We start from the raw sequence: 27917 nt of genomic DNA, 5'->3' as shown, positions 1-27917 counted from the left end.
CACTTCAAAACAGATTGGTGATGGGGTTGGCAGATCACCACGCAAAGCAAAAATTACTGGCAAGAGATGATAAAGTAACTCTTGAGATTGCTTATAGATCTGCCTGCAGCTCAGAAATGGCAGACAAAAATTTGGATGTGGGCCAACAAGACCTTCTGGTCAGGAGGTTTTCCCACCAACAGTGCTTTCATTGCAGGAAGTACAACCATACCCGGAAAACTGTTTCTTCAAAAATTCCAAATGCCACCGCTCCAACAAAAAAGGACATATCAAAACGAGATGTCCAATTAAAGAAACAGTAAATCGCTTCTGGACTCAAAATGCTGATAACCACCCAGCCGAGGTCAGAACGTTAGCAAAGAGAGAGACTGGCCATGACAACGAACAGAGCAACAACTCTGAAGATGACAAAACAACAGCTACAGTCCTACATATCTGAAGGATAAACAAAAAAAAACAGTGATTTATATTCAGCTGAAAATAAACAACGAACCTCTGAAAATGGAACTCGACACAGGGGCTGCAGTGTCTCTCATGTCATTACATTTAAAACAACGCTTGCTTCCACACCTTCCAGTGAAAACAACTGAAGTAATACTGAGATCTGTTGAAGGAGACAAAATCAAAGTGGTTGGAAAATGTATGGTCAAGGTACAATACAAGCAACAACAACCAAAAACACTATCTCTCTACATTGTAGATATCCAGGGACCAGTGCTTTTTGGAAGAAACTGGCTACAACACATTCCTCTGGACTAGCTGGAAATCGGTTCAATACTGACTGTAAACCATGAAGACAACACCTTGCCAGATCTGAACCAGATTCTCCAATACCACACAGTTGTTTTCCAACAAGGGTTGGGAAAGATAAAAGGGGTTCAAGCCAAACTGCAATTAAAAGAGATTCAAGCCAAACTGCAATTAAAAGAGATTCAAGCCAAACTGCAATTAAAAGAGAATGTGGAGCCAAAGTTCATCAAAGCCAGAACAGTTCCATTTGCAATGAAAGGAAAAATTGAAGCTGAGTTAAAGAGATTAAAAGATGAAGGCATATTAGAACCAATAGGATACAGTAATTGGGCAGCGCCCATCGTACCTGTACGGAAAGCAAATGGTGAGATTTGCATTTGCGACGATTACAAAGTCACCATCAACCAGGCACTAAAAGTACCAGAACACCCCATGCCCAAAGCAGAAAAACTATCCTAAGCACTAAATGGAGGGCAAAAATTCACAAAATTAGATTTGTCACAGGCATACCAACAAATAGAGCTGGGTAAAGAATCAAGACAATATGTGACAATCAATCCCCACCTGGGCCTGGTCACCTGTACGCATAGGCCATACAGAAGTTCAGCAACACCTGCAATTTTTCAAGCTACAATGGACAAATTACTACATGGAATAGCAGTGGGATGTCACCTTGATGATATCATCATTACAGGCTGAAACGAAAAGGAACACTTACTACAAAACATTGAAAAGGTCCTACACAGACTGCAATAGGCCAACTTATGATTATGACAGGATAAGTGTGTCTTCATGCTGCCCTCAGTGACATACCTGGGTTTTACAATTGTCAAGGAGGGGGTACATATGGATCCGGTGGCCACAAAGCCCTTCGCAAAGCCCCATATCCAACCAACAAGTTGCAAATACAGGTCTTTCTAGGACTTATAAATCACTATTGGAAACATCCCTAACATGTCTACACTATGCAGCTCCCTAAACCGCTTACTCAAGAAAGATAAAAAAATGATACTGGGAATATGGAAACTAAAAACACAGTTAATCAACTATTAACGTTAACAAATGAGGTTCTAATCCACTTCGACCCAAACAAGGAAGTGACTCTAGCCGTTGATGTTTCATCAGTAGGACTGGGAGCAGTATTGTCCCAAATCACAGAGAAGGTTGAGCATATACTTTGCGGGCATTAACTGCAAGCAAACGCAATTTTGCATAACTGGAAAAAGAAGAATTAGCAATAATTTTTGGTGTAAAATGATTCCACCAGTATCTTTACAGAAGAACTTTCACCCTAACCACTGACAACAAACCTCTAAGTTTGATTCTGGGTCCCCACAAAAGGATACTAATATTAGCTGTAGCCAGAATGGGCCATGCTACTGGCTGCATACAACTATGAGGTAAAACATAAGCCGGGAACACAAAACAGCCGTGCGGATGCCTTATCACGCTTACCTCTACCAGAAACTGAACAAAAAGAAGAAATTATTAAATGGACAACAGAAGCAGCAGCTGTCAATCAAGAACAACTACAACAACTGCCCATTACAGCCCAGATGATCGGCAAAGAAACCCGAAAGGAGGCAACGTTAAGTAAAGTCTTATACTTCACCCTTAATGGATGGCCAGAATATGAGGTCATACCAGAAGACCTGAAAGTTTACTTCACATGCCACCATGAACTATCATTTGAAGAAGGATGTTTACTTCGGGGTACCTGTACAATTATCCTGGCCAAATGGCAAAACACCATATTATCAGAGCTGCACCACAACCATCCAGAAATGGTACAAATGAAAGCACTGGCCCGGGTGCATATTTGGTGGCCACCAACAGACAGAGACATTGAAACAGCAGTGAGAGAATGCAAAATATGTCAGTCATTGCAGCCAAAATGCCGCAGGCCAAGGCCAACCCATGGAAATGGACTTCTAGACCATGGCATTGGATTCACATAGACTTCGCGGGGCCATTCATGGGAGAGACTTTCCTTATAGTGGTGGACGCACATTCCAAATGGGCAGTAGCTTCAGATATGAAAAACACCAAAACCAATTCTACAACTGAACAGCTATGGGCCATGATTGCCACATACGGATTATCTCACAAATTGGTCACGGACAATGGATCCCAGTTTACATCAGAACATTTGAAGAAATTTATGTGCGACAATAATATCAGACATATTTTGTCAGCACCCTATCACCTAAGTACTAATGGGGAGGCAGAACGCTTTGTGGAAATATTCAAAAAGGCGATGAAAACCAAGAAACTTCTAAACACCTCCTGGACTCTCAGAATTTCAGATTTCCTATTGGGGTACAGAAATACACTGCACTCTACCACAAAACGCACCCCAGCAGAATTGATGTTTGGCAACAATCTGCGGATAAGACTATCCACGGTTCATACTGCTCTGGGCCTTTGTTTAGAAAAATCCACATTGCCCAAACTTTACCTAGAACACTGGAGGAGGGTGAGAGAGTACTGGCAAAGATTGCAGACATTATAAAGACCCATGGGTGGTAGGGGTGATACTACCAAAGTTGAGCCCCTGCTCATACTCTGTCCTAGTGGGAGAAAGACTGTGGAAACGACACATTTATCATTTGTGGCCATTGTCTGACACCAAAGTCCACAAACTACCTCCTGACCTGGAGGAGGTAGAACCAGACCTGCCGTGGCCTGGCATGGAAATCCAACTTCTTGGGCCGAGTGAAGGAGGGGCAGAGACGGGTAGCCCAGTAACTGCGACAAGCAGCCCATCAAGTAGAACTCCGGAGACCAGCGAAGACCGGCATTTGCCGTCGACCTGAATATCAATGGGTCCCACCCAGATCAGCCCTGAGCAAATACTGGTCCAGCATGCCACGTCGAGACTGTTGAAGAGAGAAAGAAGACCACCCGAGCGCTTTAAGGACTATGTTCCATAATTATTATTAAGTTCCTTCCTGTATTATAATCACTCAGTATATGTACTCTAATTCACACTAGTAGTCATGGACCCGATGTAGTAATGTTAGTTAGAGAGGGCCCATTCAACATATATTGGATGAGGGGGAAGTGTCTTGTGTAGAAGCCTGCCCTGCTGTCCATCATGACACCCACGTCATGATGTCACCCCTCCATATATATCTCTGTATGTCAGTAGCCATGTTAGTCTGATGTTATTAAAGAATGAGAAAAGCACCACGTCTCCAAGTCCTCATTGTGTAAGTGCATACACAACATGCAGACTTTTATGTTTTAATCTCTTCTTTTAGCACACTTTCCACTACACACCTGTAGAAGTTTGGCATGGTTTTAAAACATTTTAAAATATTTTTTATTTTTCACACTATGATCCATATCAACCAAAATATGTAAAAATGTTTCTCATTAAATTTACACAGTCATAAATATTCAACATATACAATGCAATAAAATCATAAAACAAGATCCTCACACAAATGAAAATAAATAAGAAAATTGCGTCATCTATTTATTACACACTGAATCTAGTTGTTTTGTCTTTTTATCATTTTCATTCTCATTTTAGGGGATGGAGGTCATAGGCAAGCTCTCTCTGATATGTTCCATGTATGGTTCCCATATTTGTTCAAATATTGTGACTTTTTAAAAATTATATGTTATTTTTTCCAATGGAATACATTTATTCATTTCCATGTACCATTGCTGTATACTCTTGCTCTCTTCCATTTTCCAAGTTGACATTATACATTTTTTTGCTATCGTTAAGGCTATCATAATGAATTTTTTTTGCACTTTATCCAATTTGAGGCCTAATTCTCTACTTATGACACTTAAAAGAAATATCTCTGGTTTTTTGGTATGTTATTTTTTGTAATTTTATTCTTCCCAAAACGTATTTATTTTAATGTTGTTCCCATTTCCTTCTTAAAGCGAAAACATCTATCCGATAATGTTGAATCTCATTTTTAAAATTTTTGAGGAGTAATATATACCCTGTGTAACCAATTATACTGTATCATACGTAACCTTGTGTTTATTATATTCTTCATAGTTCCAGAACATAACTTTTCCCATACTTCATTTTTTATCTTTATGTTTAGATCAATTTCCCACTTCTACTTAGGTTTATAGTTTATTTCATTTTCCTTATCTTGCAGCTTATTGTACATTTTGGTTATAAATCTTATTTATCATTTTGTCTGTAATCATGTATTCAAAGCTGCTTCCTTCAGGTAATCTCAAGTTGTTTCCCAATTTATCCCTTAAATAAGCTTTCAATTGATGATATGCAAACATTGTACCATGAGTTATTCCATATTTGTACTTCAACTGTTCAAATGTTTGCATATAATTTCCCAAAAAACAAATTTCTATTCTTTTGATTTCTTTTCTCTCCCATTCTCTAAAGGAAAGGTTGTCTATTGAAAAAGGGATTAGCGGATTTTGCATCAATAGTAATTTTGGTATTTGATCATTTTTTTTTTTTCTTTCTAAGAGGATCTTCTTCCATGAATTAAGTAAATGATGCAGTTTTTATATTGCATCAGCTTTTCATCCCACTTATAAAGTATATGTTCTGGTACCTTTTCCCCTATTTTATCTAGTTCTATCTTAGTCCAGTCTGGTTTTTCCCTTGTCTGGTAAAAATCTGATAAATACCTTAATTGTGTGGCTCTATAATAATTTCTAAAATTTCTAAAATTTGGTAACTGTAAATTATACCTCTCTGCTAATTTATCTAACACTACCCTTGGATTCCTCCCTTTCCACAAGAATTTCCTTATTTTTTTCTGTTAAAGGAATTGGTAACATTTGAAATAAGTATTGTATCCTTGGGAACAGTTCATTTTAATGCAGTTTACCCTCCCTATCAACGTTAGCGGTAATTCTTTCCAATGTTCTAAGTCTTCCTGCAATTTCTTTATTAGTGGCTGATAATTTAGTTTGTACAAATGGCTTAAGTTATTAACCTGATCCCTAGGTATCGGATTGCTTGTGCTTGCCATTTAAATGGTGATTCTTTTTAAAATTCTGTATAGTCTGCATTACTCATTGGCATCACTTCACTTTTATTTGCGTTGATCTTGTACCCCGATATTTCTCCATTTTCCTTCAATTTCTTATGTAATTCTTTTACTGATACCTCTGGTTCTGTTAAGTATACTATGATGTCATTTGCAAATCAGCTGATTTTATACTCCTTCTCCTTTATTTTTATCCCTTTTATTTTATTTTCTGTTCTTATCAGTTCTGCCAAAGGTTCTATTGCTAAGGCAAACAATGAGGGGTAGCGGACATCCCTGTCTAGATGACCTACTTGATTTAAAGTGATTCAATACATATCCATTTACTGTTACCTTCGCCAACGATCCATTATACAATGCTTTAATCCAATTTATATATTTTTCTGGTAGATTGAACTTCTATAATATTTTAAATAAGTAATTTCACTCTACTCTGTCAAAGGCTTTTTCTGCGTCTAGAGCAACAACCACTGTTGGTTTCTTATTTAATTGAACTGTGTGGATAAGATTGATAAGTTTGCAGACATCGTCCACTGTTCGACTTTTCTTAATAAATCCAGTTTGATCTTGTTTTACTATTTTAGGTACACAATCGGGCAATCTGTTTGCTAATAATTTCACTATTATCTTATAGTCTGAGTTAAGTAGAGATATTGGTCTATATGATGCTGGTGTTAATGCATCCTTCCCCGGCTTTGTTATTACTGTAATTATTGCTGTCCAGCTGCGCTGGATGGGTCACGTCTCCAGAATGGAGGACCATCGCCTTCCCAAGATCGTATTATATGGCGAGCTCTCCACTGGCCACCGTGACAGAGGTGCACCAAAGAAAAGGTACAAGGACTGCCTAAAGAAATCTCTTGGTGCCTGCCACATTGACCACCGCCAGTGGGCTGATAACGCCTCAAACCGTGCATCTTGGCGCCTCACAGTTTGGCGGGCAGCAGCCTCCTTTGAAGAAGACCGCAGAGCCCACCTCACTGACAAAAGGCAAAGGAGGAAAAACCCAACACCCAACCCCAACCAACCAATTTTCCCTTGCAACCGCTGCCATCGTGTCTGCCTGTCCCGCATCGGACTGGTCAGCCACAAACGAGCCTGCAGCTGACGTGGACTTTTTACCCCCTCCATAAATCTTCGTCCGCGAAGCCAAGCCAAAGAAGACATGAATCTGGCAAATTTAATGTTTCTTCTAACTGGTTCATCACTTCCAGGAGAGGAAGAATTAATAACTCTTTAAATGTTTTATAAAATTCTATTGGAAATCCATCCTCTTCTGGTGTTTTATTGTTCGGCAACTTTTTTAATATATCCTGTACTTCCTCTATTTCAAATGGTTTTATTAGTTTGTTTTGTTCCTCTTCTTGCAATTTCAGCAGTTAAATTGTAGCTAAAAACTCTTCTATTTTATCATCTTTCCCCTCATTCTCAGTTTGGTATAATTGTTCATAAAATTCTTTAAAATTTTCATTAATCTCTGTTGGATTATATGTAATTTGTTTGTCCTTTTTCCTTGATGCCAGTATCGTTCTTTTAGCTTGTTCTGTTTTAAGTTGTCAGGCTAATATTTTATGTGATTCTTCTCCCAGTTTGTAATACTTTTGCTTTGTTTTCATTATGTTTTTCTCCTACTTGTACGTTTGTAATGATTTGTATTTAATTTTTTTGTCTGTCAATTCTCTCCTTTTCGTTATATCATCCCGTTTTACTAATTCCTTTTCTGTACTTACTATCTCCTTTTCCAACTGCTCCATTTCCCGATTGTAATCCTTTTTCATCTTAGTCACATAACTTATTATCTGCCCTCTAATGAAGGCTTTCATTGCATCCCATAATATAAACTTGTCTTTCACTGATCCTGTGTTTATTTCAAAATATGTTTTAATTTGGCATTGAATAAACTCTCTAAATTCCTGTCTTTTAAGTAGCATGGAGTTTAACCTGGAGGTGGATCTATATGTTCTTGGTGGGATGTCCTCCAGTTCTATTGCTAATAATAGGGGTGAATGATTAATAGTCTAGCTTTATACTCAGTTTTCCTAACTCTTCCTTGTATATGGGCTGAGAACAAAAACATATCAATCCTTGAGTAAGTTTTGTGCCTACTCAAATAATATGAAAATTCCTTTTCTCTTGGGTGTTGCCTCCTCCACATAAGTTTCATTTCCTGGATTGATTTAACCTAAATTTCGCTACTTTATTCTTTTTACTTGTCTTTTGTCCAGTTTTATCCAACATTGGGTCCAAATTAAGGTTAAAATCCTATCAATATATTTCCTGTGTGTCTGCAATCTTCAACTGTATAAACTTTTGATCCTCCTCGTTAGGTGCATATATATTGAGGAAATTCCAAAATTCTGCGTATATCTGACACTTTATCATTGCATTCCTCCCTGCTGGATCTATTATTTCCTCCTCTATTTTGATTGGTATATTTTTGTTAACTAATATGGCTACACCTCTAGCTTTTGAATTATAAGATGCTGTCATTACGTGTCCTACCCAGTTTCTCTTTAGCTTATGTTCTGCTTCAGTTAGATGCGTTTCCTGCACAAATGCTATATCTATTTTTTTCCTTCTCCTCTTCCTATTAATTTGGTTATGTATTCCATTAATGTTTATAGTCATATAGTTCAACATGGCCATCTTATATCTTGCATACACCTCTTTTCCACTTCTTCACCACCTCCATCCCCCCTTTTCCCCATTTTCATCTCTTAGTTTTCTCTTATTACATTTAATGTACGACAACACATTTAAGACGTAAAGTACCCCTGCAGTTCCCACATCTACTAATACCTTAACCCAAAAAGTTCCCCCCCTCTCTGAATTGCCCCATATCCCTTGCCGGGCAACCACAACCCCACTTTTCATTTGGATTGCGATCTGGTTCGCAGCATCAACTGATTTTGCAGTGATGGTTATTCTCTCCCACACAACACCCCCCAGAAAAGATTTCTTTTACACATATAACAAAGTTCACCCTCTTTTTTTCCACCCTTACTTCCTTTCTTCCCTTCTCTTTCCCTTCTTTAGTTCTTACATATACATTATTTTTACATCTTTATATATATTTTATCACCATTCTTCATTCTTGTTACATCTCTTCATATCTCCTTCTGCCCTGCAGGCATTCTGCAAATTCTCGTGCTTTCTCTGGATCTGAGAACAGTCTGTTTTGCTCCCTGGGGATAAATATTTTAAGCACAGCTGGATGTCTTAACATAAATTCATAACCTTTTTACCATAGGATTGATTTTGCTGTATTAAACTTCTTCCTCCTCTTTAAGAGTTCAAAACTTATGTCTGAGTAAAAAAATTTTTTTTTGACCCTTGTATTCCAATGGTTTATTTTCTTCTCTAACTTTATTCCTTGCCCACTCCAGTATATTTTCTCTTGTCGTATATCTCAAAAATGTTACTAAAATGGATCTTGTTTTTTGATGTGCCTGTGGTTTCGGAGCTAATGCTCTGTGTGCGCTTTCTATTTCCATTTCTTCCTGCATTTCTGTTGTTCCCAGGATGTTCAGGATCCATCCTTTTATAAATTCCTTCATGTCTGTGCCTTCTTCACCCTCCTTCAGGCCCACTATTTTTATGTTGTTTCGCCTACTATAATTTTCCAACATATCACTTTTCTGAGATAACAACTCTTGTGTCTCTTTAAATTTTTTGTCACTTTTTTCCAATTTTTCTGTTAAGTCATTCACTTCCATTTCTATAGCCGTTTCCTGCTCTTCCACATTCTCTACTCTTTTCCCTATTTCTGTCATTACCAGTTCTAACCTTTGCATTTTATCTTCTGTTCTTTTCATTTTCCTTTTAATTGCATTAAACTCGAATGATAACCATTCTTTTAATGATCTCATTTGTTCTTCAAAAAATACTTTATCTATATTCTGCCCATCAGTTTTACCTTCTATTTTTCTGTGAAGATCTTGGACTTCTTCTTCCTCTTCTTCTGTGTCTGTATCTGTATTTGTGTCTTCTTCTCTTCTTTGTGTCTGTGTTTCTTCTGTTTTTCCTGATGAGCTGCTTTTATCTCTTTGTCGGGCCTCTTCTTGCTGGGCCTCTTGTTGCTGGTCATCCCCTCCTGGGCTGCTTGTGTGTTGTGCTTCCTGATGTTGGTCTTCTTGTTGGTCATCCCTCTGTCTATCTCCCACGTCTGCTTCATTGCTCCCTCTTTTGCTACCTTCCTCGTCCTCCAGCTGAGCGCCCTGGTGTCGGGCATCCTTCAACTGTTCGCTCTGTGACAGCCCACTCCTCTGCTGAGTCCCCCTCCCGCTGGTGTCCTCTTTCTTCTTTGATTGTACACTGCACATGTGGGGCTCCTCACGCATGCGCAGTTGCGCACTTTTGTTTGGCTCTGAGAGCCATTTTTGTAGTGCATTAGCTGGTGGGTCACAACTCCACAGGGCAGGTACTGACCTCAAGGGTCGGGCGCTCCTCGCTACCACAGCGTCCTGTTCCTTCGTGCAAGTATGGCCTTCTTCTTTCTTCTCCGGCGACTTTATTTATTTTTTTCCAGTTGTTTTTACTTTCTCCTTCTTGGAAGCCATCTTCTTTCTCTTCTCTGTATCTTTATCTTCTATTTCTTATATTTTATTTTTGTTATGCTTTGCTTTTTCCTAACTTTTTTCCTATTTTCCGAGAGGGCTGGTTTTCCCAACCGGCCACTACTACATCACGTGACTCCTCAGTTTGGCAAGGTTTTTTTTTTTTTTTTTTTTTAATTTAAATTTTTTATTTTTCACACCATAAATCACAATAGCCATGATATACACTTTTTCTTTTCCACACATTTACAGTGACTTTTTCTCTCTCCCCCCTCCCTCCTCCCAAGCCACCCCCCCATCCCTCCCCCCCTCTCATCCATTTTAGTTATACAATCTAGGTTGCATTAATTCAGTTAGACAATGTTGTCATTCAACAAAAATACACCAGAAATTCTACTGAGTCCATTCTTTTCTTCTCTTCTCCTTCCATCAACTTAGGTAATGTTTGTTCCCGGTAGGTTTTCGCTATTGTATTTAATGTAAGGCTCCCATACTTGTTCGAATATTTCAATATTATTTCTTAAACTATATGTTATTTTTTCTAATGGAATACATTTATTCATTTCTATATACCATTGTTGTATTTTCAAATTATCTTCCAATTTCCAGGTTGACATAATACATTTTTTTGCTACAGCTAGGGCTATCTTAACAAATCTTTTTTGTGCATCCTCCAAGTCAATTCCAAATTCTTTATTTTTTATGTTACTTAGGAGAAAGATCTCTGGATTCTTTGGTATATTGTTTTCTGTTATTTTATTTAATATCTGATTGAGATCATCCCAAAATTTTTCTACTCTCTCACATGTCCAGATTGCATGAATTGTTGTTCCCCTTTCTTTTTTACATCGAAAACATCTATCAGATACTGTTGGGTCCCATTTATTTAACTTTTGCGGTGTAATGTATAGTCTGTGTAACCAATTATATTGTATCATACGCAGCCTCGTATTTATTGTATTTCTCATCGTTCCAGAGCATAACTTCTCCCATGTTTCCTTTTTTATCTTTATATTTAAATCTTGTTCCCATTTTTGTTTAGTTTTACCATTTGTTTCCTCATTTTCCTTTTCTTGCAGTTTAATATACATATTTTTTATAAATCTTTTGATTAACATTGTATCTGTAATCACATATTCAAGGTTACTTCCCTCTGGTAAACTCAAGTTGCTTCCTAATTTATCTTTCAAGTAGGATCTCAGTTGGTAATATGCCAGCGCTGTATCTCCCGTTATATTGTACTTATCTCTCATTTGTTCAAAGGATAAGAATCTACTTCCTGAAAAACAATTTTCTATTCTTTTAATCCCTTTTTTTTCCCATTTTCTAAAGGCAAGGTTGTCTATTGTAAAAGGGAGTAGCTTATTTTGCGTCAATATTAGTTTTGGTATTTGGTAATTTATTTTATTTCTTTCTACATGAATCTTCTTCCATATATTGAGGAGATGGTGTAATACTGGAGAAGTTCTATGTTGTACCAATTTTTCGTCCCATTTATATAATATGTGTTCAGGTATCTTTTCCCCTATTTTATCTAATTCTAGTCTCGTCCAGTCTGGTTTTTCCCTTGTTTGATAAAAATCTGATAGGTACCTTAATTGTGCGGCTCTATAATAATTTTTGAAGTTTGGCAATTGTAAGCCTCCTTGTTTATACCATTCTGTTAATTTGTCTAGTGCTATCCTCGGTTTCCCCCCTCTCCATAAAAATCTCCTTATTATTTTCTTTAACTCTTTGAAGAATTTTTCTGTCAGTTGTATTGGCAATGCCTGAAATAAGTATAGTATCCTTGGAAAAATGTTCATTTTAATACAGTTTATCCTTCCTATCAGTGTTAGTGGTAGCTCTTTCCAATGCTCTAAATCGTCCTGTAATTTTTTCATTAGTGGATTGTAATTGAGTTTATATAATTGGCCTAGATTTTTGTTTATTTGCACACCTAGGTATCTTATTGCCTGCGTTTGCCATCTGAATGGGGATTCCTCCTTAAATTTTGAGAAATCCGCGTTATTCATAGGCATTGCTTCACTTTTATTTACGTTTATCTTGTATCCCGACACTTCTCCATATTCCTTCAATTTCCTATATAGTTCTTTTATTGATAGTTCTGGTTCTGTTAAGTACACTATCACATCATCCGCAAACAGACTGATTTTATATTCCCTGTCTTTTATTTTTATTCCTTTTATATTATTATCTCTTCTTATCGATTCTGCTAGTGGTTCTATAGCTAGCGCAAACAATAATGGTGATAGTGGGCATCCCTGCCGCGTTGACCTGCTTAAGTTAAATTGCTTTGATACATGTCCATTTACTGTCACTTTCGCTAACGGTCCCTTATATAATGCTTTAATCCAATTAATATACTTCTCCGGTAAACTGAATTTTTGCAATACTTTGAACAAGTAATTCCATTCTACTCTGTCGAAGGCCTTCTCTGCGTCTAAAGCAACTGCTACTGCCGGTGCTTTATTTCCTTCTACTGCATGAATTAAGTTAATAAATTTACAAATATTGTCTGTTGTGCGTCTTTTTTTGATAAATCCAGTTTGGTCTAAATTTACCATTTTCGGTACCTGTTCTGCTAATCTGTTCGCTAATAGTTTAGCTATTATCTTATAATCTGTGTTTAGCAAAGATATTGGTCTATATGACGCTGGTGAGAGTGGATCTTTCCCTTGTTTTAGTATCACTGTAATTATTGCTGTTTTACATGAATCTGGTAAGTTTTGTGTCTCATCAATTTGGTTGATTACATCCAGGAGGGGCGGTATTATTAGGTCTTTAAATGTTTTGTAGAATTCTATTGGGAGTCCATCCTCTCCTGGTGTCTTATTATTTGGTAAATTTTTTATTATCTCTTGTATTTCTACTGTTCCAAATGGTTCTGTTAATTTATTTTGTTCCTCTATTTGTAGTTTTGGTAGTTCAATTTTAGTCAAAAATTCATCTATTTTCCCTTCTTTCCCTTCGTTTTCGGTTCGGTATAATTGTTCATAGAATTCTCTGAAGTTTTCCTTAATTTCTTTTGGATTATATGTAATTTGTTTGTCTTTTTTCCTTGTTGCCAATACCATTTTCTTAGTTTGCTCTGTCTTAAGCTGCCATGCTAGGATTTTGTGTGTTTTTTCCCCTAGTTCATAATATTTCTGTTTTGTCTTCATTATATTCTTCTCCACCTTATATGTTTGTAATGTTTCATATTTTATTTTTTTATCAGCCAATTCTCTTCTTTTGGTTGTATCTTCCTTTATTGCTAATTTTTTTTCTATGTTTATTATTTCCCTTTCCAACTGCTCTGTTTCCTGATTATAGTCCTTCTTCATCTTGGTTGCATAACTTATTATTTGCCCTCTAATGAATGCTTTCATTGCGTCCCATAGTATAAACTTATCTTCCACTGATTCCGTATTTACTTCAAAGTACATTTTTAATTGTTTTTCAATAAATTCTCTAAAATCCTGTCTTTTAAGTAGCATGGGGTTTAATCTCCATCTATACATTCTTGGAGGGATGTCTTCTAGCTCTATTGCCAATAACAGGGGTGAGTGGTCCGATAATAGTCTAGCTTTATATTCCGTTTTCCTAACTCTCCCTTGTATGTGGGCTGATAACAGGAATAGGTCTATCCTTGAGTATGTTTTATGTCTAGTCGAGTAGTATGAGTATTCCTTTTCTTTTGGGTTTTGTTTCCTCCATATGTCCACAAGTTTCATTTCTTGCATTGATTTAATTATAAATTTGGTTACTTTGTTCTTCCTGTTAATTTTTTTCCCCGTTTTATCCATATTTGGATCCAAATTCAGATTGAAATCCCCTCCTATTAGTATGTTCCCTTGCATATTAGCTACCTTCAAAAAGATATCTTGCATAAACTTTTGATCTTCTTCGTTAGGTGAGTATATATTAAGTAGATTCCAAAGCTCTGAATATATCTGACATTTTATCATAACATATCTCCCTGCTGGATCTATTATTTCCTCTTCTATTTTAAATGGCACATTTTTGCTAATTAATATAGCCACTCCTCTTGCTTTTGAATTGTACGATGCTGCTGTTACATGTCCTACCCAATCTCTCTTTAATTTCTTGTGCTCCAATTCAGTTAAATGTGTTTCTTGGACAAATGCTATATCTATTTTTTCCTTTTTCAGTAAATTTAGTAGTTTCTTCCTTTTAATTTGGTTATGTATTCCATTAATATTTAGAGTCATATAGTTCAGCGTAGCCATTTTATATTTTGTTTATCTTCTCTTTCCGTTTTTCCATCATTACCTTTCCTCCTTTTCCATTTCTGTTTTCTTATTTTCAACTCTTTACCAGACAACATTCCTACAACATCCAACATTTTCCTTATTCTCCTATTTCTATCTTCTTTATCCCCAATCTCCCCTTCCCCTCCTGAGTTGCCCTTTATCCCTTGTCGGACAACCACATCTCCCCTCTCCATTTGGATTTGCGAATCCACTCGCAAGCGTCAACTGATTTTGCAGTGACCGCTCTTTTCCCCCCACCCAGCCCCCCCCAGAAAAGATTTCGTTTTTTATATGTCACAAAGGTCACTCTTTTAGTTCCCTCCTTATTCTCTCTATTCCATTACCTTCCCTTATTAATTCTTGTCTATACTTTCTATGTTTTCCTCTAATTACAGATACTTTCACATATGCCCATTGTCTCTATTCACTCTTATACCTCTTTACCCGCATACATATCAATCGTGGTCATTTTTACCCTCCTTACCCGTCTTCATCCCTCAGTCTATTTTTGTCTTTACCCACATACATATCAATCGTGATAATTTTTGCTCTCATTACCCGTCTTCATCCCTCAGTCTATTTTTGTAATTGTTCTGCAAATTTTCGTGCTTCTTCTGGATCCGAGAATAGTCTGTTTTGTTGTCCTGGAATAAATATTTTCAATACCGCAGGATGCTTCAGTGTAAATTTATATCCTTTCTTCCATAAAATCGCTTTTGCTGCATTGAACTCTTTTCTCTTCTTTAGGAGTTCAAAGCTTATATCTGGATAAATGAAGATTTTTTGCCCTTTATACTCCAGTGGTTTGTTGCCCTCTCTTACTTTTTCCATTGTCTTCTCCAGTACCTTTTCTCTTGTAGTATATCTTAGGAATTTTACTACAATAGATCTTGGTTTTTGTTGTGGTTGTGGTTTAGGGGCCAATGCTCTATGTGCCCTTTCTATTTCCATTTCTTGCTGTAGTTCTGGACATCCTAGGGCCTTAGGGATCCATTCTTTTATAAACTCCCTCATATTCTTGCCTTCTACATCTTCCTTAAGGCCCACTATCTTTATGTTATTTCTTCTGTTATAATTTTCCATTATATCTATTTTTTGGGCTAGTAATTCTTGTGTCTCTTTAGTTTTTTTATTAGATTCCTCCAATTTCTTTTTTAAGTCTTCTACCTCCATTTCTGCTGCTATTGCCCGTTCTTCCATCTTGTCCATTTTTTTCCCCATTTCTGTTAAGGTCATATCCATTTTATTTATTTTCTTTTCTGTGTTGTTTATTCTTCTTCTTAAATCATTGAATTCCTGTGTTTGCCATTCTTTAAATGACTCCATGTATCCTCTAACAAGAGCAAGTACCTCCTTTACCTTGCCTCTCTTTTCTTCTTCTATTTCACCATACTCTTCCTCTTCTTCTTCCTCTGGGTTGACCATCTGTTGTTTCTTTGCTGCCCTTTCCTCCTCTTCTATCTTGTTTCTATTGTCTTCTGTGGTCTCTTCTTGCTGCAGGTGTTCTGCAGCTGTCGTTGCCGGCTGTGGAGATCGACTCCCCAGCTGGTCCCCCCTCCCGTCGGTGTGTTTTTTTGTATGCGCATCGCGCATGCGCGACTCCTCGCGCATGCGCGGTTGCGCACTTTTACTCGGCTCTGTGAGCCATTGTTGTAGTTCTTTTTCTACCGACCTGAGGTAGTGGGGTCTTCTCTCCACAGCGGGCCTCTTCGGACAGGTAAGGCCTTCACCTTTTTCCTCCGTTGTCTTCTCTTCCTCTCTTCTTTCCGTTGATTTTGATTTTTCTCCTTTTGTCTCCATCTTCTTTCCACCTTTATACTCACTTTTCTTTAACTTGTATTTCTGTGCCTTTGTATTTTCTCTTGTTTTTCCCGACTTTTCTGGAGAGGGCTGGAGTTCACCGTCCGGCCACTACTCCATCACGTGACTCCTCCTCAGTTTGGCAAGGTTTTTGATGTCATACCAAACCTCTGCAAACTCCTGAGGTCATTTATAAAAATCATAAAGAGCATTTGTCCCAGAACAGATTCCTGTGGAACTCTACCAGTCACTGACCTCCAACCAGTACTACTACTCTTTCCTTTCTGCAAGCAAGCTAATTCTGAATTCACACAGCCAAAGTGCCATGGATTCCATGCCTCATGACTTTTTGAAGTGGGGGACTTTGTCAAGTGCCTTACTAAAATACACATACCACATCTATTCTATCTTCATCAATTTCTTTTGTTTCCTCGTGAAAAAACTCAATTAGGCTCATGAGGGATGACCTACCTTTTACAAAGACATGCTGACTGTCCTTGAGAAGACTATGCTTCTCTAAATGGTGGTAAATCCTGAAAGAATCCTCACCAATATAATGAGAGTTTTTGCCTTCAGCACCCTTTCAAGCAATGAGCCACAGTACCTCCCTCCCTTCCCCTATCTCACCCCCCTCCACCATCTAGATGAAAAAAAAGTTTCAAGTACCATTTCCAATCCTTAAATTGATTTAAAATTGTCCACTCTTGCTTCTTATAAGGAAATTGGGTGCTTCTGCTTTATTTTCTTGAGGCCTCATATAATTTTGTTTACCTTAATTAAGTGTCTCATTTAGCCTATTCTGTTCCAAATAAGAAAATCCCAGGCTTCAGCTAAAACTTTCAAGTCCTGGTAATGTCCTTGCACTCCAACAATACAATTTTCTTGTAATCTGATGATCAGAATTATACATGATTCTCAAGCTATAATCTAAATGGTGTGGTTATACTTTGGCTAATAAATAAAATCACCTGTTTGCATTTTTAACATGTGTACTAAGAATCTGTGAATATATACTTCATGGTTCCTCCATGGTTCTTTGGTATTCTCTCATTTATAGTGCATTCTCTTGTCACATTGCACTTCCCTGAATGCATGCATAGTAATAGCACCAGCCCTTATGGGTAGCCCTTACACAACAAGCTTTGTATCGAATCATGGTTGAATTTGTGCCACATTCCCATCATTGTAGTGCACAACAACAGGGAGAGCAAGGGGTTTGAGCCACAGCATTGTCCTCGGCAGCTCCATTTAGGCAACCTTATGTTTGCTTTGTAGCTCTGTACACCATGCACCAAGAGAAGAGCTTCTCCTTTAATGATTAAATTGTGGCTTCGTGAGCATTTCAAATAACTAGCTTTCCCATTGTTTAGGCTCTTGAACAATGTAGACGTGTGGATTCTTCATTCTATGGCTGTTCACTCAGCAAGATGTCCTTCTCAGAAAGCAGAGCTTGAAAGGGTACATTTTGCGCATTGAGGAATATCTTCTATTTCCATAATTCCTAACTTCTTCAGGTTCTCCAGTCACTCTGATGTAATCAAATCACTGGAAACTAGCACAACCAGGATGTCAATGGAGAATGCTGGTAATCTTTTAGGATGCAGTTTCCCTCATCTTGCAGTGGTGGTGCAGACCTATATAGACGCATTTGACAATTCCCACAATTTTGGCTTGTTATATCCTGCATTCTTCAGGTTTTCTTTAAGAATTAACTTACTTGTTAGAGCAACAATCTTCATATTATAAATTTATATATCAATATGGTTCAACATGATGGAATGGACTGTTCAGATCAACTCTGATTGAGTTGATGTTGAATATGATGGTGTGAATTATTGATGAAGTAGTATTGTTTCAATAAATTATAGAAACAAAGCTGTACCTGACTTTGGCATTTCAAATATTTTTATCTACAGTTATTTCATACAAAATTTCAGTTAATGTTGGTTATATGCACAATTTTGCAGTTGTTGGACAATAACTATATTGAACCTGTTAAGTGCGAAATTGAGCTAGATATGTATCCAAATTTCCAGTTGTGTGAACAGTTACAACTTATTGTCATAAATCTTGAAAGGCTTAGGATAACCATCCATAAGCTTAAACATCCATGATGACTAATTTGTTTAGGTCAACTTTCAGTTCTACATTTTTCCATGCATTTTGTATATTGGTTGCATTCTCAAAAGCACCAACATGTTGAATGATTCATCCCATTCCAGCCTCATCACCCTCTTGGGAAGAAGATCATGTACCATCAAAATCAAAGACAGTTTCTTTCCTGCAATTATCAGACAACTGAAAGAATCTCATTCTAGTAAAATGTTGCCATTGCTCATTTCTAACTGATATCTCTCTTTAATGCTGTAATTCTGTACTCTGTCTTCTGTTTTCACTGTTCAACTACGCTTGACTCACTGGACTACTTGCAACATGAACTTTCTATATTTCATTGCCTGTGACAGTGAACTTGGTATTCTAATGTTGATGTTCTGAGAATGCAATGAAATATAAACTTTGGTATAAACATAACAGTATCTCCTTGAGCATAAAAATGGAAATGTTGAGATGTCATGGTGAGTAATTTGAAGTGCAATGTAATTTTGTATTCTGTTTATATTTGTTCAATTAGTCTAGGAGCTTTGCCTAAATATATAGAGGTATCAACGAGAGAGGATGATCTATTAGGGAACCAGACAGGTCAGGTGACAGAAGTATGTGTAGGCGAACATTTTGGGTTCAATGACCATAATGTCATTAGTTTCAAGTTAATTATGTATAAGGATAGGTCTGGTCTTCAATTTGAGATTCTAATATGAAGAAAGGCCAATTTTGTGGAAATGATAAAGGATCAAGGAAGAGTGGATTGGGATAAGATGCTGTTTGGCAAGGATGTATTCAGTAAGTGGAAAGCCTTCAAGGGCAAAGTTTGCATGTTCCTCTGAGGATTAAAGGCAAATTTAGCAGGCATAGGAAACTTTGGTTTTCAAGGGATATTAGCAATTTGGTGAAGAGGAAGCAAGAGGTGTTTAGCAGGTATAAACAACAAGGAGAAAATGAGGTACTAGAAAATGTAAGAAATTATTTAAGAAGGAAATCAGGAAGGCAAAAAGAAGACATGAGATTGCTTTGGCAGATAATGTGAAGGTAAACCCAAAGGGTTTCTACAAGTCTATTAAGAGTAAAAGGATAGTAAGGAACAAAATTGATCCCCTCGAAGATCAAGGTGGTCACCTATGTGTGGAGCCTAGCAAGGTGGGGAATATCTTAAACAGTTTTTTTTGCATCAGTATTTACTAAAGAAATTGCCATGGTGTGTAAGGAAGGAAGGGAAATGTGCAATAGTGGCATGGAATATATAGAGATTAAAGAGGTGGATGCTCTTGCTGCTTTACAGTGAATAAAGGTGGATAAATTCCACAGGCCTGACTATGAGGAAGACTAGTGTAGAAATTACAGGGGTCCTAGCAGAAATATTTAAAATGTCCTTAGCCATGGGTGAGGTGCCAGAGGATTGGAGGGTAGCTCATGTTGTTTTGTTGTTTTAAAAAGGCTCCAAAAATAATCCAGGAAACTACAGGTTGATGTCAGTAGTTGGTAAATTATTGAAGGGTGTCCTGAGAGATAGGATATGCAAGTATTTGGCCAGACAAGGGCTGATTAAGGACAGACAGCATGAGTTTGTGCGTGGTAGGTCATGTTTAATGAATCTTAGAGTTTTTTGAGGAGGTTACCAAGAAAGTAGATGAAGGAAAGGCTGTGGATGTTGTCTAAATGGAGTTTCTTAAGTTCTTTGACAAGGTCTTGTATGGGAGGTTAGTTCAGAAGGTTCAAACACTAGGTATCCATGGAGCGGTTGTAAAATGGATTTGAAATTGACTGAATAGGAGAAGACAGAGAGTGGGAGTGGATGATTGCTTCTCAGACTGGAGGTCTGATTAGTGGTGTGCCTCAGGCATTGGCATTGTGACCATTGTTGTTTGTTTTCTACATCAGTGATCTGGATGATAATGTGGGAAATTGGATCAGCAAGTTTACTGATGTCACTAAGATTGGGGACATTGTGAACAGTGAGGAAGATTTTCAAAGCTTGCTGAGGGATCTGGATCAACTGGAAAAATGGGCCAGAAAATGGAAGATAGAATTTAATGTAGACAAGTATGAGGTGTTGCATTTTGGAAGGACAAATCAAGGTAGGACCTACATAGTAAATGGTAGAGCACTGAGTAATGCAGAAGTACAAAGGGATCTGGGAATACAGATACATAGTTCCTGAAAGTGGCGTCACATGTAGAAAGGATTGTAAAGAAAGATTTTGGCACTTGGCCTTCATGAATCAAAGTATTGAGTATAGGAGTTGAGATGTTATGGTGAGGTTGTAAAAGACATTGGTGAGGCCAAATTTGGAGTCTTGTGTGCCTTTCTGGTCACCAAATACATGAGGTTTATCAGTGTTAGGAATTAAAGTACCTTTAAAGAAATTGCTCGAGACAAAAATTGAGAACAAAGAACATTTATTACTACAACAATGCAAAGTTGGGTGCTTCCCCTTACCCTGGGAATACACACATATACTGGGGCTCACCCAACTTTTATACAGTCAATTTCAGTATCAGAATGCCCTCCCCCTTACATTCTTCTGCCCCCTGGATGGGTTTGGCATAGGTAATTCTTCCTGCCTACGTGCAGTTTCAGTACACTTGGAGGACCAGGGGGTATCCTGTGGGTGTCCCATCATGTCATTGTCCTTATTCACACCTTCCTGATTCTCTGGGCTACAGTCTCTTGATATGCAGAGTTGACTCATTCTATCTAGGGTTGGCTAATTTCATATGTATAAATCTGTGTATGGTTAGCTAATTAGAAATGTATGACTTGGTACTTCTGTCCAGGGCTAGGAGACCCTTATCTGATCCAGACTACCTCAACTTCCTACATTCTATTGTACCTTACCATTCCTTATCTTAGTCCTATGGTCTTGTCACAAAGGATAGAAGATTCTTATGTTAATCGTGCTGACTCTGCTTTCCTGCATCCTAAGCCCCAAACTTATCCTGTTTGAACTGGTTTCAGCCATTTTACTGATGAACTTTAGTTTCTTCCATGTTCATAATTTTAGGTCAATTTTCCCATCTCTCACAATCCTCACTTTTCTTTTAGATCAGTAATACTGATCTTTCACCATGATCAGTGTTACTGATCTTTGGTTACAAGTGTCAGTGTGACTGATCCCCCCCCCCCTCTCCTCACTTTTTTTTTAGATCAGTAACACTGATCTTTCAAGTGTAGGGTGTAGTTTTACCCAGCTGGTCAATAACCGAATTGTAATGTCTGTGTAAAGTCTTTAGGTAGGGGAGCACCATGAAGGTCAGGGGAGTGAGTCCAGCTGCTTATTAGGGTTTGGAGTATCAGGCTCCAGTTCTCAGTAAAGAGTCTAGTCCATCCCATACGTTGAAATATGGAAGCAGTGTCTTTGAAGCACACGACCTTTGTAAGTGTTGTCCCGACGAAGTCTGTGAGAGGCGCTGCCTTCAGCAGCGAACGAGTCGCAGTCTATGAGAAGCGCTGCCTTCAGCAGCGAACGAGTCGCAGTCTATGAGAAGCGCTGCCTTCAGCAGCGAACGAGTAGCAGTAGTCAGGCGGTTCCGTTTGATTGTGGCTAGTATCTGATGTCCCCTTCAGCCCCGAACCCTAGGGCCACCGATCTCCGAAGGCTGTTTGGAGCCTGATATTAAAGTGTCAAGCAGCTCACGTTGTTGGAAACTGGTGCTCCCTTTCATGGGGTGATGAAAAGAGACCAAGCTGGGGGGGGATTGTTTCTTGTGATTTAACTGTGTGTTGCAGCTTGTCTGCTAACATTCATTGAACTTGTGAGTTGCAGCCTGTCTGTGTACATTAGCATATGTGTCAACTCTCTCTCTCTCTGCTACATGTACAATCCAATGTCCTTTGTGAGGATTTTGACACCCTGCACTCTACTTCGCTCCTTTCCACGTTATATAACCATCAGATGAGCAGCAGCTCCCTGAGAACAGGTGTTCCCCTTCAGGGATGCTCAGAGAGAGAGAGCCAGCTGGGGGATTATGTGTCTCGTGGTTGTGTGAAGTGTCTGTTTGTTTTGCGGTTAGCTTGTTAGTTTCCCCCTTTGTGTGAAATGTACATTGTTTGTTTTGCGGTTAGTCTGTGTACACAGGTGCCTCACTGTGTGACTGCCTATCCCCACTGTGTTTCCCTGATCCGTATTCTAAATACCTTGCCTCTATGCCCTCTCTACCCTGTAAAACAGTACAATCTGTAACCTCTGCTACCCCTTCTCCAGAAGTACTTAAAACATCGAGAGTACTCCACTAAAGCTGTTTAATTCCCCTGGTCCGTATTGGGATCCCTTATATCCCATTATGACTATACATTAAATCTATGCCCTGTCTACATTCTAAAGGAGCTGAATTGTAACCTCTGCTGCCCCTATTCCAGGGGGGCTTAAAACATTAACGAACAATATTCCAACGAAATTAGTAAACAACAATGAAGAATACATGTAAGCTCATTAAAATACAATAAGAACTTAATAAAACACAAAAAATGTAAAGCTCATTGAAAACTGCAATAAAATGCAAGAAGAACTGAATAAAACCACAATAAATGTAAAGCTCATTGAAAACTGCAATAAAATGCAAGAAGAACTGAATAAAACCACAATAAATGTAAAGCTCATTGAAAACTGCAATAAAATGCAAGAACTGAATAAAACCACAATAAATGTAAAGCTCATTGAAAACTGCAATAAAATGCAAGAAGAACTGAATAAAACCACAATAAATGTAAAGCTCATTGAAAACAGCAATAAAATACACAAAACTGAATAAACCACGATAAATGTAAAGCTCATTGAAAACAGCAATAAAATACACAAAACTGGATAAACCACGATAAATGTAAAGCTCATTGAAAACAGCAATAAAATACACAAAACTGAATAAACCACGATAAATGTAAAGCTCATTGAAAACAGCAATAAAATACACAAAACTGAATAAACCATTAAAAAAACGAATAAAATTGTAACATTATGGCACTTTGTCATTAATTCTTTGAATGTGGGTCCAGCCTTTCTCTCTTGTTCTTACTGCGGTGTCTGTAATTAAAAGTACACAGAAGGGACCATCCCAGGCACGTTTTAGTTGATCCTCTTGCCATGCTTTTACATATAACCAATCACTAGATTTTAATAAAATGAATAACAATCTGACTTTCCTTTGTGTTAGTGTAAAAATTGTAAAATGAAACACAAACCATATTTGCATGGGTTTTGAATATGTTAGACCTTATTAAAATGCAGTTGGAGCTGCTTGTCTGTATGGGGCACAACCCTCCAATTTGTTAGAGTGAGTACATAACAGACATTGCAGCACAAGAGCCCCTGCAAGAGAACTTGAAACATATTCAACCTTTAGTTCTGCCTTAAGTAAAATGCCTTGTGCCACAGCTCACAGGAGCTGGCCTTATTTAAAACAGTCTGTAAAACAGGCACCAAAAAAAAGTTAAAAGATGTTCTTATGAGGATTGCACACACAATAATTTAAGTACAGGCTAGTTTCTATTATATTCCACTTAAAAGTTCTGCTGCATGAATCCTGGAGCTTGTGGAGTCATTATTGAATCAAGAAATATTGGTACCATGCCAATCTCATTCTAACATGCCAATTTCTCCAGTCCTTAAGTCAAGATGTACTGAATAGCATCTGGTACAAGATCTGTGAGTTCTTAATGATATTATTATTCTTATGCACCCAATTGTTCTGAACTATGCCACCAATTTAAATCATATTCCACCTATTGCAGTACTCACACAGCACCATAGACCAGTTCGCAGGTTTATTTCTCCATTAAGCTGAATCCAGTTGCGCAGGATTTACCTCCGTGATTATTTACAATGTAACTTCCGCACTACCGGATTTAAATATAAACCTGATGAATGGGGGAAAGTTATCATGAATTAAATAACAGCGGCAATACAGAGAAATTGTGCTGAGGCATTAATTTCACTCCGGAGGAAAATGCACCAGAGAAATGAATGATTAAACTTATAGGAATCCCCATAGGAATCCCCAGAGGTATCTTTATTCTCCAGAGGTGGGTGATCTTTAAACTCACGGACCTTGACTGCTGAATGTGTAGAAGAAATGTATTAAATGTGTTGATAGGGCTCCATACCTCTAACTGCAAGACAAGAGCCTGAAGCCTCAATTTCAAGTGCCACAGTGCACTTAAAGGGACATGCACACTCCCCCTTCAACTGGCTGATCCAGCCACTTTACACATCAGATCCTTTCTTTATCTCACATACACTTAAAGTTAAGATGTATAGAACTCACCCTATTTGCGCAAACATTTCTCCCTGCAAATGTTATAACATCACTCAACTCTCAGGTACTCCCTGTGCAAAATCACATTTAAATACAATTTATTTCATAAATTGGAATTAATTGGTAGTTAAATTCGCTAATTCTACAGTATTGAAAAACGATCATTTATGACATTTAATTTTTAGCATGAATTTTAATCAATATTGGTCAGTGACTGAAGTGGGAAGTCGTGATTTATGAAATTATCTCTGGTCTCTACTCTCCCACTCCCTGCACTTCTCCCAACATTCAGGAGCTGGCACACAGTCCCTGCCTTTTCCATGTTACTCATCTACTATTACTTTAACTGCTTGCATCAAAATGTTAGCCTTTGCTTTCTGCTTATCCTCAGATGTCTGGACAAATGCTTTTTGTGTGATCTGTAGAAGCTGGGTTATTCCCTGCTCATGCCAATTTTCTGTCTTTTGTAATTTTCTCTTAATGTCTGGGGCTGAGTTGGTAACAAAACCTGTTAGTACCAATTGTTCCCCTGCTGGGGATTCTATGTCGAGACCCCCATATTGTATATATATTTGGTCCCAAAAATTGGTCTAACTGTTCGGCACATCCCTGGGGATCTTCTATCAGGGAGGTCAGTTCTTTCTTAAAGTTACACACTTCAGTACTGGTCAGGGGCACATTTACGAAACCGAGACCCTCTCTCATGGGAACTTCCCGCAGTGGTCTCATCCAATTGGTTTCTGGCTTATTAGGTCTGGGTTCCTGCTCCCTGGGAAATGAATCAAAGGGTTCTGCCCTTTCTTCCTGAAGAGTCTCACGCTGTTCTGAATTAAAGTTACCTCTCTCTCCTGCCAACAGAGGTGGTAATCGAGTGCTTTGTGAGCAAGTTATCATACCACTCCTGCTCTCTTCTCTCTTCTCTAGTGGTGGGGGAGGTGGGGAAGGTGCAGAAGGGTAGGCAATAGGAGGGGAAGGAAAGATAGGAGCCGGCATAGGAGGAACATAAGGTGGAGGGAGGGAATGTAACACATCCCAACCCTGTGGTTCAGGGACAAGAGGTTCCTCCTCTCTCTTATTCCTGAATTCTTTCTCATTCAAAACCAGCTGTTCAATGGATCCCTTGAGCCAGCAGGCTGCATATTCCCTGCTCTCAACATTGTCTGGCTGGTTTTGATAGAGCCATAAGTTCAAACTTCACACATCCATTCATCCTCGGATCCGAATTTTGGCCAGTACACGGAGCTCCCTTTAACCGGGTATCCCACCCATTCATTACAACAATACCTGACCGTCGTCAGTTTGTCTTTACCGCGGGTCTTTCCTGTGCCCCACTCAGATAACATCATCCCAAGCGGGCTGTACGTAGCTATCTGGTGGTCACGTCCTGTGTCAGGACTCTCATCTCTACTGCCCGCTAGTCTGTCTTTACCGCGGGTCTTTCCTGTGCCCCACTCAGATAACATCATCCCAAGCGGGCTGTACGTAGCTATCTGGTGGTCACGTCCTGTGTCAGGACTCTCATCTCTACTGCCCGCTATTCCCATACTTAGGAACAAGTAAAATACTCTTACCGAGTTCTGGCAGTACTGCTCTAGCGCGCGTCCTTCCGCCGTTTGTTCTCAATGCCTCTTCTCGGATATCACTCGCTTCTTCCACTGACCAGCCACCCGTCGCCCGTGAGTCCAGCTGAATCAGCCGGGGTGCACCTACTCTCGTCGTCGGGGTACTCTGTCAGTGGAGGGAGTGTGATCCCGGACGAGCCCCCATTTGTTAGGAATTAAAGTACCTTTAAAGAAATTGCTCGAGACAAAAATTGAGAACAAAGAACATTTATTACTACAACAATGCAAAGTTGGGTGCTTCCCCTTACCCTGGGAATACACACATATACTGGGGCTCACCCAACTTTTATACAGTCAATTTCAGTATCAGAATGCCCTCCCCCTTACATTCTTCTGCCCCCTGGATGGGTTTGGCATAGGTAATTCTTCCTGCCTACGTGCAGTTTCAGTACACTTGGAGGACCAGGGGGTATCCTGTGGGTGTCCCATCATGTCATTGTCCTTATTCACACCTTCCTGATTCTCTGGGCTACAGTCTCTTGATATGCAGAGTTGACTCATTCTATCTAGGGTTGGCTAATTTCATATGTATAAATCTGTGTATGGTTAGCTAATTAGAAATGTATGACTTGGTACTTCTGTCCAGGGCTAGGAGACCCTTATCTGATCCAGACTACCTCAACTTCCTACATTCTATTGTACCTTACCATTCCTTATCTTAGTCCTATGGTCTTGTCACAAAGGATAGAAGATTCTTATGTTAATCGTGCTGACTCTGCTTTCCTGCATCCTAAGCCCCAAACTTATCCTGTTTGAACTGGTTTCAGCCATTTTACTGATGAACTTTAGTTTCTTCCATGTTCATAATTTTAGGTCAATTTTCCCATCTCTCACATCAGTAAGATTGTGTTACGAGCCCAGAGGACCCCAAAACCCAGCAGCAATAGATATTCACCAAGACAAATGGTTACTTAAACAAAAGTTGTTTTTAATTATCTTTAAGCATGAAAACAGGATCAAACTTTATCTTATCACTATTAACTAACCTAAATTAATCTCTTTCTAATTCTAAGCTCGTGTATGTAATGTGCGTGTAAGTTCAGAAAAGTTCTTTGATTCACAGTTCAATCTCACTTCTCACTCCTCCAAGTTTACTGGTTACAGGCAATTCTTATACTGTGCATAGAATTTAACATTTATGAAGTTTGCCAGGCTTTGGTACTAGAAAGGTAAATGGTTACCATTCAGGAAGTTTCTTGTCGGTTTTAGAGAGAGAGAGATTTGTTGTCGCTGGACACCCACAACTGATTCCTTGTAACCAGCCACTTCAGTGTCTTGCACCAATTTATCTCCCAAAAACAGTACAAACACGACATAATCTGTCACAATTGAAAGAGTACAGAGAAGATTTACTAGGATGTTGCCAGGTCTTTAGGAGTTGAATTACAGGGAAAGATTAAACAGGTTGGGACTTTATTCCTTAAAGTCTAGAAGAATGAGGGGAGATTCAATACACAATTATAGGGGGAATAGTCAGAATAAATGTGAATAGACTCTTTCCACTTAGATTGGGAGAGATAAATATGAGAGTACATGGCTTTAGGGTAAAAGGTTTGTGGGAACTTCTTCA

The 27917-nt window shown here is 38.4% G+C and overlaps 1 protein-coding gene across 1 annotated transcript in view; it reads left to right on the top strand.

Moving 5' to 3' along the window:
- The window catches only part of LOC138755400 (centrosome and spindle pole-associated protein 1), a 226372-nt gene that overhangs the window by 129490 nt on the left and 68965 nt on the right, over positions 1-27917 (top strand). The gene's annotated exons all lie outside the window — the stretch shown is intronic.

This window comes from Narcine bancroftii, chromosome 2, assembly GCF_036971445.1.
Source record: "Narcine bancroftii isolate sNarBan1 chromosome 2, sNarBan1.hap1, whole genome shotgun sequence".
In the NCBI taxonomy this organism is placed as follows: Eukaryota; Metazoa; Chordata; class Chondrichthyes; order Torpediniformes; family Narcinidae; genus Narcine; species Narcine bancroftii.
This window is presented reverse-complemented; position numbering and strand designations above follow the sequence as displayed.